General features: G+C 34.9%; 1 pseudogene; it reads left to right on the top strand.

Moving 5' to 3' along the window:
* The first annotated feature begins 2843 nt into the window (after positions 1-2843).
* LOC142176410 (premnaspirodiene oxygenase-like) lies at positions 2844-3712 on the top strand (annotated as a pseudogene).
* Positions 3713-13766: the final 10054 nt, after the last annotated feature.

Raw genomic sequence — 13766 nt, 5'->3', positions numbered from 1 at the left:
TCTTAGTAGCCAATTACAAATTATCATACTAATATTTGGAAGCTCCTATATAGCTTCTTTGTAACTTATCAATAATATCTCTCGGACATTTTACTGGAATTGGCAATGTTGATTGATGTTCCATGAGCTCCATGTCGTCATCGCTCCCAGTGGTTAATATCTCATTGTATTCTTCTTTTTCCCTAGTGGTAATTTTTCAAAACCAAGATTTCTTCTTTCCGAATTAATCCAATCTCTGAATAATACCGAAATCTCTAGACTGTCCTCCGCTAATGAATGTCTATGATCTCCAATTTGAAATCCTACCGCGCTAAAAGCACTCTCCGATGCTACTGATGATGCTTGAATAGCCAGGATATCTCGGGCCATAATTGAAAGTGTTGGAAAAGTATTGCTACGCTCCCTCCACCATGACAACAATTGTTCCTTGCCTTCTTCGTCTTTAATATTTTCTAATCCTTGATTAAGATAAGAATCAAGTTCATCATCAATAGAGGAATCAAAACCTATTATATCATTCATATCTTCCCATAAAACTTCTGCTCTAGACTTAGAAGTAGAGGGAGCAGTTTCACAACCAGTTATATCCATAGATTTATATTTATCAAATATTGATCTAGCATAAGAATATATGCTAGCTTGGAAACTCGCCTGGACCGCGCACGCAATTTGTGGAGGAATAAAATGAGGTTTTAAGGACTTCGGAACGCAGAATCGAGTTCTAAAATATAAGATGACCTTTTGGGTAATCACTCAAATGCGACATAACCTTTTGGTTAACATAAATATAACCAAAGACCGGTAAAAAGGGAGAATAAGCACATTTACTGTGTATTCTTCTAATCTTTTCTTTTTTGGGTAACATTCACTGTGTTTACCTAGTCGTTTACAAACTAGGAATAAATGTAGCTAGAGATAAGTGCATAGAGAAAAGTCTTTGGCACTTGAAGCAAAACAATAGAAAGACTTGTAAACTTAATTTGGAGGTTGATATGGAGAAACAAGTTAGGTATGCCTAACTCACATAGCTAATACTTGATAATAATAAAAATTAAAATTCTATGACTATTTGCAAAACTATAAAATTTCTTTGCTACAAAAATTAAGTAGATAAAGGTAATTCCTCATATTAGCTACAATTGCTAGTAATCGTGGCAATAACTACCTAAATAGCTATAAATTTATTGCTACAAATAAAATTTGGTAGCTAATCATAATTTTTTTTGCCACGAATCAATAGTTACTGTAGCAATAATTACCTCTTAGCCACAATAATTTATTCAAAATAAAATATTATAGCTAAATAAATATTTTTGCTTTAAGTTCTAAAACGTTGTGGCAATAGTTAAATGATATAGTCACAGATTTATTGGTATAATTGAATTATGTACCTAATTCTTAGTTTTTTTCTACGAGTTGAAAATTACTATAGATATAGTAACTTTTTAGCCACAATAAAATATTTGAAAGAAAATATTGTAGCTAAGTGAATATTTTTGCTTCAAGTTATTAAAAGTTGTGGCAATATAGGTTATATTAGCCACATGTTTCTCGCTTTAATAGAATTTAGTAGCTAATCATTAATTTTTACCACGAGTTGAAACTTAATATAACAACAATAACCTTTTAGCCACAATAAACCATTTAAATCAAATATTACCAAATAAATAACTTTGCTTCAAGTTCTAAAAAGTCATGGCAATAGTCATCACGATAAAATGATATAACCACGAATTTATTGCTACAATAAATTGTGTAACTAATCATTAGTTTTTGCCACAAGGTAAATTTTCCGTCACAGTAGCAATCTTCTAGCCACATTAAACATTTGAAACAAAGTTTTGTAGTCAAATAAATATTTATTTTCTTATTTTAAGAAAATAAAATAGTTAGATAATAGTTACTACTATTTGCCATGAAAAAATCAATAGATACAAATTTAAAGAGACGATAAATTTACAAGTACTATACTTTAGTCGTACAGCTATGATTGTCATTGCAATAATAGTATTTTAACCACAATAAGTTATATGTACAAAATTTCATAAGTGAATAACTTTTTTTCAATGACAAAAATAAGAGTTGCTCAAATAATATCAAGTTATAAAAATTTAATTTTAACTATAAAAGTTATATTTTTCCAAAATAACATAAACATCAATGAGCACAAGAAGACTTCAAAGAGCGATGGTGAATCCGGATGTGAAGGTATAATTGGTGTACTGCTAAGACTTATGAAAGAGGGAGGCCTTCAATTTCCAATCACTAACGACAACATCAAAGATATCATTTCTGTAAGTACTATATACTGCATATTTCTATCTTCATTATTAGTACTCTTTCAATTCTATTTTTTGTGGAGCTTGTTTTTATTCTATTCCATAAAGAATGACGTATTTTTATATAAGAAATAATTTAGCTTTAAACTTCCTATTTTACCTTTAATGATATGTTTTTATAGCCACATGAATTTCATGATATATCTAATACCACAAGTTCAAAAATTATTTCTGTCTTTCTTAAAGTTTGTATCTAGTTATATCGTGCCATATAAAGTGAAATTGATGAAGTATTATGATTTATCTTTAATACTAACGTTCTCAAATTGCATAATTAATTTTTGTACTTAAAGAGTCACTTTAGTTAGCTTTCAATTAGGACAACTAATCTTACTTTCGTCATAAAATTTACACATTTGAAAATTACAACAAATGTTATTTCAATCACCACAATTTGGAATTAGGATAGCGAAACAAGTAGCAAAATAACATGATATTTTTTTTGGGGGGGGGGGGGGAGGGGAGGGTTTGACATTGAAAATTTAAAAGCTCCTTTTGGTGTAGAATAAAGGTAGTAGCACAAACGTAGTACAAATATGTTATTTGAATATTTCAGTAGAAATTTGTCAATAAGTTTGTAAGAGAAATGAATATTGTAACTTGCTCGAAAATGAAGGACATCTTTGGTGCGGGAACAGATACTTCATCAACAACAATTAATTGGGCCATGGTCGAAATGATGAAGAATCCAAGTGTTTTTTCCAAAGCTCAAGCATAGGTTAGAAAAATCTTGAGAGGGAAAGAAACTTTTGGTGAAATTGATGTCGAGGAGTTCAAATACCTAAAGATGGTCATTAAAGAAACTTTTACACTCCATCCCCCACTACCTCTTTTGCTTCCAAGAGAATGTAAAGAAGAAACAGACTTAAACGGCTACATTATTCCATTGAAAACAAAAGTCGTGGTTAATGTTTGGGCAATGGGAAGAGATCCAAAATATTGGGATGACGTAGAAAGCTTTAAACCTGAGAGATTTGAACACAACTCTATGGATTATATTGGTAATAGTTATGAATATATTCCCTTTGGTATCGGAAGGAGAATTTGCCCTGGAATATCATTTGGTTTAGCAAATGTTTATTTTCCACTGGCTCAACTGTTGTATCACTTTGACCGGAAACTCCCTACTGGAATCAATCCAAGTGAACTAGACTTGATTGAGGCGGCTGGAGCAGCTTATGCTAGAAAGAATGACCTACACTTGATCGCTACTCCTTATCAACATTGTCAAGAGTGATCTCATGGCGTCAAACCTTTTCTCAAAAGAAGAATCTTGCATTTGAATTTCCTTGTCAACCCTACCATTGTACTTTCTCCCATTGGTGTTTACTTATTTATAATATTTGTGTCCTTTTTCATATATAGATATATCATTATAGCTTTACACACACGCTGTCAAAGAAGATTTTCTGTTGTTTTTATATTTTGTAATGCAGTGACATGCTATCCGTGTGAACTAAATATACTTACTTACATCCCTCTATTATAAAGAAGAGATACTAGAGGGATGCCACAGGTCCAACACTCCTATAGGGAGGGTAATGGCATTGCGGGAGCTTTGGCATGTTGTAGTTTTTGATAACCCTCCACCCTTTTTATTACCGCGCTTACTTTTGGACTCGCAGGGGATTGTAACTCTACATTCAGCCCCCTATTTGTAATACTTTATTCCCGCTTCAATAAATAAAATGCCTGGTTTTAGTAACCAAAAAAAAGATAATATGATGATTAGGTTTTAGTAACCAACAAAAAGATAATATGATGGAATCATCATATTTTGTTTTGTGTATTGTTGATCTTGAGCTATGTGAGTTTTGATGAATAACAATGAAAAGTTCTTGTCAGTTACTGTTGCCCAAGTAAAGGTGAAGTTTAAGGAACTCAGATATGGACCAGGTCCATCTTGCGAAATACAGTTATGATACATGTGAGATGCACGTGAAGGAGACAAACCTAACTTATCGAAAGTGATATCTCCTGATCATGATCGAAAATGTTGCATATTGGATAAGGATAAAGACTCCTTACACAAAGAGAACACGATTTAGGAAAAAGATAGAGTTAGAGTATGAGATCAACTAGAACTCTTCCATCGTGGAAGAGTAGCATCAGTATCCTAGTCAATCTCTAATTGCTAACTTCTTAAATATTAATGTTGTTCTCTTTTACAGGTAATGCACATAAGCAGAAGTTAAACGTGAATTGAGAGCAAAATAGCAAGGCAATTTTGCAAGCAATTTATATGTGATTCAAGCGTGCAAACCTGAAGCTACTTGAACCATATAGAAAAATCAGTTCCAAGTGTCTATCTTTTATTCTAGTTAAATTGTAGTAGGTGATTTTACATTGTACCTTTCAGCTTATTTAGAATCAATTGTATTAGGTACTTAGAGTTTTCAAGTTAGAGTTAACTTGAAGTTGTCGCAACAGTAGAGGTTGTGTGCCACAATGGGATTAGAGTTAATCCTATGTTTACAAAAGAGTTTTTTGTAAATGCGGTTTTTGGCTCAGTGATTTTAGTGGAGAGTTTGGGAAAATTCTACTGGAAGGTAGGTTGTGGTTTTTCACCTTTTGAGCAAGGTGTTTTCCACATAAAATCTCTATTTTCTTTATTTTCTGTATTTATTATTCCGCAACAGTGGCAGTTGTAACACATAGAAGAACTAGGTCCTTCTATAATCAAGTTAAGCAAAAACTGGGTACCACACAAATCACCTCCCCTCCCCCTCTTGTGTGGTATTGAAGTATAAAACATCAACTGGTATCAGAGCAGATTTTTCTTGAAGACGTTAACACCTTAGGAACAGATCAAGAGAAGTGCACTACCTGGAAACTGGGAAGGACAATCTACTGCTAGGCCTCCACTCTTTAATGGCCAGTACTATTCCTGGTGGAAGAACAAGATGAGAGACCACATCATAAGAGAAGACTATGAGCTTTGGGACATTGTTACTGATGGTCCCCTGGATATCACGAAGAAGAATGCTGAAGGAGTGGACGTGTCAAAGACGAGAGCTGACTGTACTGCTGAAGATTTAAAGAAATGGGAAAATAATGCCAAGGCCAAGAAATGGCTTATGTGTGGACTAGGTCCATACGAGGATAGCAAAATTCAAAGATGTACTACTGCTAAGGAGATCTGGGACACTCTACAAACGGCCCATGAAGGAACTCCACAAGTAAAGAGATCAAGAGGAACACTACTGTATTCTCAATATGAGAATTTCACCATGAAGAAAGGTGAAACCATCCAAGAGATGCACACAAGGTTCACAACACTAACAAATGAACTTAAGTCTCTTGGATGAATTATCCTTGAAGAAGACTAGGTTGAGAAAATCTTGTCAAGGGTCTTGCCAGTAACTTGGGAAAGCAAAATCACTGTTATTTAGGAATCAAAGAACATTGCTACTCTCAAGTTGGATGAGCTGATTGGAAATCTCACTGCCTATGGACTGAGAAGGCAACCCATGAAGATGGATGCACCCAAGAAGGAAAGAAGTATGGCTCTTAGAATAGCTGGAGGTGCAAACTTAGAGGATGATGAAATGGCTATGATCACAGGGGATTTCAAGAAGTACCTAATCAGAGGAAAGGGTTCTTCAAGAGGTGCAACCGTCAACAAACCAAGGGCCCTTGAAAAACAGACCAGCGAAGGTTGCCACAAATGTGGTAAGACTAACCATATGATCAAGAATTGTCCTCAGTGGGAAATTGAATGGAAGAAAGAAAGGGCTGAACGAAGAAACAGGAAGAAGGAACAGGTTCAACCCAAGAAGAATAAATGATCAACAAAGGCTATGGTTGCTGCTTGGGGAGAAAGCTCAGATGAGGATTCAGAAGATGAAGCTGGAGATGAACAAGCACTTATGGCCATTGGAGAATCAGATGATGAACAAGAGGTAAGTGTGATTCATCTCAAAGACAAGATTAAATTTTTGTCTAAAGAAAAGCTATCTGAATTACTACTATACTTCATTGATGAGTCTAAGGTCATAAACAATGAGAAGGAACAGCTGTCTATGGAATGTGTGATCCAAAAAGCTAAGTGCAAAAATTTGAAACTCAGGACTAGTGAAAGTGACAGTAAAAATACTGAGTTAAAGAACTAGGTTCTTGAACTTGACACCACTGTCTTAGAACTTAGATCTAAAAATTTAAAACTGAAATTAGGAACAGGCACAAGGAAAGCTGATTACACACACCTAACCTTAGAAGAAAATCTAGGAAAAATGAAGGATGAGTTGTACAAGATATATGAGTAGATAAGAGTCCTAAAAGAAGATTTAGTCAAGGTGAAACATGAACTAGATAGAACTTGCAAATGGAATAAGTCTTCTGATACACTATCCTGGCTATAAGAGCATCATAGTAGCAATGAGAGAGGACTTGGTTATGGGACCACAGCACCTAAGTGGGATCCCAAAAGCAAGTACATCACACTTCCTGAGAAGAAAATCTGCACACACTATAGCAAGACTGGTCATTACAAAAGTGAATATAATGCAAAAGAAAAGGCCAGTCAAAAGAACAAAATCTTTGTTCAAGAGAAAAATAGGCTGCCTGGATGGGCTAAAAAGAATTTAATTCACTCATTTGCCTATAGAAAGGGACCCAAACTAGTTTAGGTTCCTAAGACTAACCCCTGATTTCATTTTACAGGTTCAAGTGAAGGGAAGTAGCCAAATATGGTACATGGATAGTGGCTGCTCAAAGCATATGACTGGAAGTATGAACCAGTTCCTTTCTTTTGAGGACCTAAAATGAGGTAATGTCTCCTTTGGAAATGGTAAGAAAGGTGAGATCATTGGGGTTGGAAAGGTAGGTAAGATAGACTCACATTCTATTGAGAATGTCTACTTGATAGATGTCTTGAAATATAGCCTAGTCAGTGTATCACAACTATGTGACAAAGGTAACCTGGTAGCATTCACCTCTACCAAATGATTTGCGATTAATCTTACCACTGACAAGATTGTTTTGTAGGGAAAAAGAGTTAACAATATTTACATTGTAGATTTGTCCACTCTTTCAGAAACAAACTCAATTTCTTAAGTGTGTTGGACAAAATCCCCTCTTATGGCACAAAAGACTTGGTCATGCAAGTCTAAATCAAATCAACAAATTAGTCTCCAAGGACATGCTGATAGGGTTACCTAACATCAATTTCAAGGAAGACAAAGTTTGTGAGGCATGTGCAAGGGGGAAGCAGGTAATATCCTCTTTTAAAAGCAAGAAAGTGGTAAGCACGACCAGGTCGATGGAACTGGTTCATATGGATCTCTATGGTCCAACGAGAACATTGAGAAGAGGTGGGAAGAAATATGGGATGGTGCTTGTTGATGATTACTCTAGGTTTACTTGGGTATTGTTTTTAACATCTAAGGATGAAACATTTGACATGTTTACTGTCTTTGTTAGAAAAACTCGAAAATAACTAGGTAATCAACTTGCATCAATTAAGTCTGATCATGGAACTGAATTTGAAAATGCTAAGTTTGTTGAATTTTGTGATGAGCATGGTATAGATCATAATTTATCTGCCCCTACAACGAAATGGAGTAGTTGAAAGAAAGAATACGACTCTTGAAGATATGGCTAGGACTATGCCTCTTTCTAGTAAACTGCCCCAAAGCTTCTAGGCAGAGGCTGTAAATACTGCATGTTACATCATTAATAGGTGCATGACTAGACCGCTTATAGAGAAGACTCCATATGAGTTACTTAAAGGGATAAAACCAAATATATCCCATCTTAGGGCATTTGGATGCAAGTGCTTTGTGCACAATAATGGAAAGGACTCCCTAGGTAAGTTTGATCCCAGAAGTGATGAGGGAGTATTCTTGGGATATTCTTCGCATAGCAAAGCTTATAAAGTGTACAATAAAAGAACTTTGTGTGTAGAAGAAAGTGTACATGTAGTTTTTGATGAAACTAACATTCTTTCTGAGAGACAGGAACATGAAGATGAAGCAATTTGGCGGGTAAAACAATTGAGTGAAGTCACAGCTCAAGCTGAAGCTGCACCAAAAGAAGGAACAGATGATGGAACAGGTTCTTCCATCTAGGGCAACCTGACAGGGGGAACTGTACAAAGAAAAAGTGAATCTAATTTCCAAATGGAACCTGTCCATGATCTTGTTCCTCAGCAACAGAACATGAGAGAAACTTCAAACAGAAATCAGTTGCTGGTGAAACCTTACAAATATCAAAGTTCTCATCCCATTGAGAACATCCTTACAACAACTACTAAATTAGACATAGATGAACCTGGTTCATCTGTTGATCATAAGTTGTATAGAGGTATGATTGGTTCACTTTTGTATCTTACTGCTAGCAGATCTGACATTATTTTCAGTGTAGGGCTTTGTGCTCGTTTTCAAGAAAATCCTAAGGAATCCCACATGACTGATGTCAAGAGGATACTGAGATATTTGAAAGGCGCTATTGATCTTTGCCTCTGGTACCCTAAAGATAGTAACTTTAATCTAGTAGGATATGCTGATGCTGAGAATGCAGGTATGACTCATTTTCTCGATTCATGTCTGGTATCATGGGCCACTAAAAAGCAGAATTCAGTGGCCTTATCCACTGATGAGGCTGAGTATGTTATTGCTGCCTCTTGTTGTACTCAATTGTTGTGGATCAAACAGCAGCTGATGGATTTTGGCATTGAAGTTGGTTTCATCCCTATTTTTTGTGATAACACTAGTGCTATTATTATGACTAAGAACACAGTTCATCATAAGAAGACAAAGAATATAGATGTTAGACATCACTTTTTAAGGGGCAACTATGAGAAATGATTGATTACTATAGAATTTTGTGCTACTGATAAACGGATTGTTGATATCTTTACTAAAGCACTAAGTAGAGAAAGATTTGAAAGGAACAAGATAAAATTAGGGACGATTAAGATAACCTAATAGGACCAGATCAGAATGCATAATAAAAAAAATGAAAAAATACATTGGCTAGGAAATCTGGAACTTGTGTAAATATCTAGATTAATTTTTACTCAGTTTCATACTGTAAATAGTATACTCATGTGACATATGTTGATATGAATCACTAATCTCAAACAAAATTTTCTCTATTTTTGTAAATTGAGGCATGATCAAGAGGATTCTAAATGAAGAACCTGGTTCATCAGTATTGGTTTATCTGAATAACGAGGTATGTTTTTTATACTCTACACAATTAGAAATATAAATATTTATATCATGAGCAAAGTCCTACCTATGTTAGAAAACATCAAAAAATCCTATTCGATTATTTTTTGAACCAGTTCCGTCTCTACTAGAATTCTTACCACAAAAATTGCCTAAAATCTAGAGAAGCTTAACTGCTCATTCAACCTAAAATTTCAGGTTGATTGGACTTCTAATTGACTGCAAAAAGCTATCGTTAGATCATTAATTAGGTTTCTCTCTTTAAAACCCATAATCACCTTCTGCCCCCCTCATTATTCCAAACCGTCAAAATTTCTTTCAATCTAAATTATTCTCTCTTCCAAAAGCCGAACTCCAAAATTCTCTCAAGAAATCAGTCACAATGTCGAACCCTCAAGATAACCCAGACACTCCTCCACAACCTACCTCTTCTAATTCCTGCACACCTCCCTAACCCAGTACAACCCTCCCAGCTTAGGAGGAAACGTGTTAAGATGCTCGCTCGTAAAATTATGGCTATAGGTGCACTATCAGAAAGATTGAATGCACAATTGAAGGCTAGCCAGTCCAAGAATCTGAACACTTAGACGATTCCTTCAAGTCTGCAAGTGATGGGGAAGGAACTGGGACTTCTGATTCTGAGAAGATTCAGAGTTACCCTTCTGAGGTACATTCTGTTTTGGTTGAAAGTGTAAAAAATAAGTTTGTTCTTGTTAGGTCTGTTAGAGATGTGGAAATTCCTGAGTTGAGAAGAAGAAGAGGTAAAAATAAAAATGAAAAAGAAAGAGAGAGAGAGAGAGAGAGAGAGAGAGAGAGAGAGAGAGAGAGAGGGTACAAGCTGTGATGTGAGAGGAACAGGGGTAGAAGTGGTTGATTCATCACCCACCTCTGAGATGACTAGACTGGCAATTTGTGGGGCTGAGGATGAAATTGTTGGATAAAGTGGCAAGAAAATAGGGGGAAGTGGATCTGGGGAGGCTGCTGAGGGTTTGGTAAATTTAAGTTCTCATGTGGATGAACCTAGTTCATCTATTGAAGAAACACTAGCAGACCTTCTGAAGAAAGGAGATATCAGTTATAATCCCAAGAAAAGGAGAACTCCAACACCTAAAGTTCCAAGCACTACAAGGAACACCAACAAAAGAAAGGCCAATTCTCCAACAACTGTTGAAATTCCCTTGCCAAAGAGGAGAGCCACAAGAAGTATGGTGAAACAGAGTGAGGGTGAATTACAAAAGGCTTTGGCTGAAAGCAAGAAGAGAGGAAAGATAAAGGAAAAGCTAAGGTTGCAGAGACTTGTGAGGCTGTTGATGTTGTGGAGATGGGATAGGTCCATTAGGAGGAACATACATATGTGGAGGTTCAGACCCCAAGCCTAAAAAGACCAAGACTTCTTCCAAGAAGTCTTTATCAAGGTCTAAGGTTGTTGAATCTTCATTGGCCAAGAGGACAAGGTCTGCAATGAAAAACAAACCAGTTAGAATTGTTGAGGATGAGGGATGGAGTGGTGAAGAAGAGAGTGAGTCTGATGGTGAACAAGACAAGCTGGCCAAGTTTGGAAAAAGAAAAATTTTAAAAGGGAGATTGTTGAAAGACTTGGTGGAACCAGGAATGGGTCGATTGCTTGATGCACTAGAAGAAATATAAGTATATTTTAGCCGCTTCTAAAAATAATAGCCGATAATATATATATATATATATATATATATATATATATATATATATATATATATATATATATGTGTGTGTGTGTGTGTGTGTGTGTGTGTATTATATACATACACATTCTATATATATTTCGGCTAGCAAATGCAATCAGTTTCAGTCGGCTGGTTAATTTTATATTTTTTCCTTAAAATAAGAATGAGCACATAACACCCATATACGTAAGTTAAAATAATACTAAAAGTGAATTCTTCCCCAATAAAAAAAATTAGTTCGGGATGCATGAGATTCTGGCAAAAAAATAAAGAAATAAAAGGTATAATTAGAGAGCCCTTGAAATAAAAATGCTATCAATTTGAATAAAAATCTTGAAAAGAAAAATAAAAGATAGAAGTATCATGTTTTGAAGGATTTACTATTTACTTTTAGTATTTTTTAGTTTATATATATGATTATTGGGTCGAGTGGCTAGGTCAGGTTGAGTCATTTCTATTTTAGTTGGATTATTACTTATTAGACTGAAAATAAGAAATAAAAACCAACAAAATAAAAAAAATACTACTAAACAAATTATATTTTTCGATCACTATGATTTTTGTGCGAGTTAATAAAAGTTTTATAATTTTTGTGTGAGAAATTATAGTTATGTGACTGTGATGAAAAAAAGTCATAGTTATATGATTTTTGTGTGAGAAAATAAAGCTATATGACTTTAGTAGAAAAAAAATTATTGTTATATGACCATTTGTGAAATTTACCCTTAAGAAAATACACACAATGGCAAGGTTAAGTGTAGAGGCTGAATACAGAACACTAGCCTCAACAACAGCTGAAGATGTCAAGCCTAGTATATCGAGTAGTTAGAGGATAACCTAGTCTATCTGTAAGGATCAAATTAGTTAGATTAATTAGACTACGCTCTATGTAACTCTATGGCTCCAGTCCTACACTTTATCTTTGTGGATCGAGGAGAAAAGGGGCTCAGCGATTTTCACCTTATTGATCATATTCATCATATCAAGTCTAACTAGTTAGTAATTATTCAGTACCATTTTCTGCTTTAAATATTTAAACACAGAAAATTAAATAGCAGCCATACATGACAACAAAAATTGGGTTTCAAGTCTTTTTTTTTTTGAGCAAACAGAAAATATATATATTAAAAGTTACGGAACATGCATTACATGGATTTTGTAGTTAGTGTCACATAGGATACTTTGATTACCTAGGCTTGCTAAAGTATTACAAGCATCATATGATAAGAGTTTTTCAAAAACACATTGTTCTAGTACATCATGTTCTACTAGGAATTTAACATCTCCAGAGGGGGCAACAAAAACTTTCTTCTTCTTCCTTGTATTAGCAATTCCCATGTATGCTAGCTGGTGAGCTGTCCTATTCCCTTGCCGGAATTCGTGTTGGAGAGTTACCTACGTCTGTTGATGCATTAACAACCTGCATTTTGAATAATGTTAGAATATAGATTATTACCTTGTTGTATTGATAGAATTACCTCTGTGGAATCTGTTTCAATTTGAAGTAGAAACAAGCCCCACTCGTGGGCTGTTTTTAATCCTTCTAGCAGAGCTTTGATTTCTGCTTAAAGACAACTGTTTGCATAAGCAAATTTGTTGTAACCAACAATCCAGTCACCTTTTGCATTTTTGATTACTCCACCCAGACCACTTTTTTGCATGTCTTTATGGAAGCCAGCATCAATGTTTAATTTGAACCATCCTATTGGAGGTTTATTTCATCTAACCTTAATGTGAAGCTTTGGAGCATGTAGCACATTAGTTTCAGTTAAAAGACGGAATTCGATAGCTTTAGTTGTAATGAGGTGAATGTTTATAGGCAAATTAGTATTATTTTTGTTATTGTTATTTCTGTTGATCCAAATATACCAAATTGCAAATTTGTATTATTTTGGTTATTGTTATTTCTGTTGATCCAAATATACCAAATTGCAAAAAGGAAGAAAAGGTTCCAATTTAACAAGTTGTAGTTGAAGGCGTAATTATAGTTCTTTAATTGGATTAGCCAATGTTCCCCATTTTCCTTGTCGAACTTTTTCCAACCAATGGTTTCCCAAATATGATGGCTTGCATGGCAGTTAAGAAAAATATGAGTGATAGATTCCTCTATATGATTTCTACATATAGGGCAATGAGGATTTATATTAAGGCCAATTTTTGCGAGATATTGTCTACAAGGAATTTTATTGTGAAGGCATTGCTAGAGAAAAAATTTGATCTTATTGGGACAAGGCAAGCTCCAAATCCACTAAAAATCCAAATTCTTGTTCTCATTAGTATTGATTAAGGAGTAGCAAGTTTTGGTCGCGAAATTACCTTTTGTATTGAGGGCCCAAATAGGGATATCCTTATTTGGATGGTTAACACGGATTCTTGTTTTGGATATAGCATCCTTGATATCATCGGGAAGGTTGAGGGATATATTATCAAAGTGCCATTGTTGGCCATCAAAAATATTCCTTAGTTTTAGGTGATAGTCATTTTTTTTATGAAGGGCCTTCTATGTTATTTCTAAGGCTACCTAGGTTAGGGATCCAATTGGTCTCCCAAATACT

This window comes from Nicotiana tabacum, chromosome 22, assembly GCF_000715075.1.
Source record: "Nicotiana tabacum cultivar K326 chromosome 22, ASM71507v2, whole genome shotgun sequence".
In the NCBI taxonomy this organism is placed as follows: Eukaryota; Viridiplantae; Streptophyta; class Magnoliopsida; order Solanales; family Solanaceae; genus Nicotiana; species Nicotiana tabacum.
Note: the sequence above shows the minus strand (reverse complement) of the source record. Positions and strands in the feature narration are given on the sequence as shown.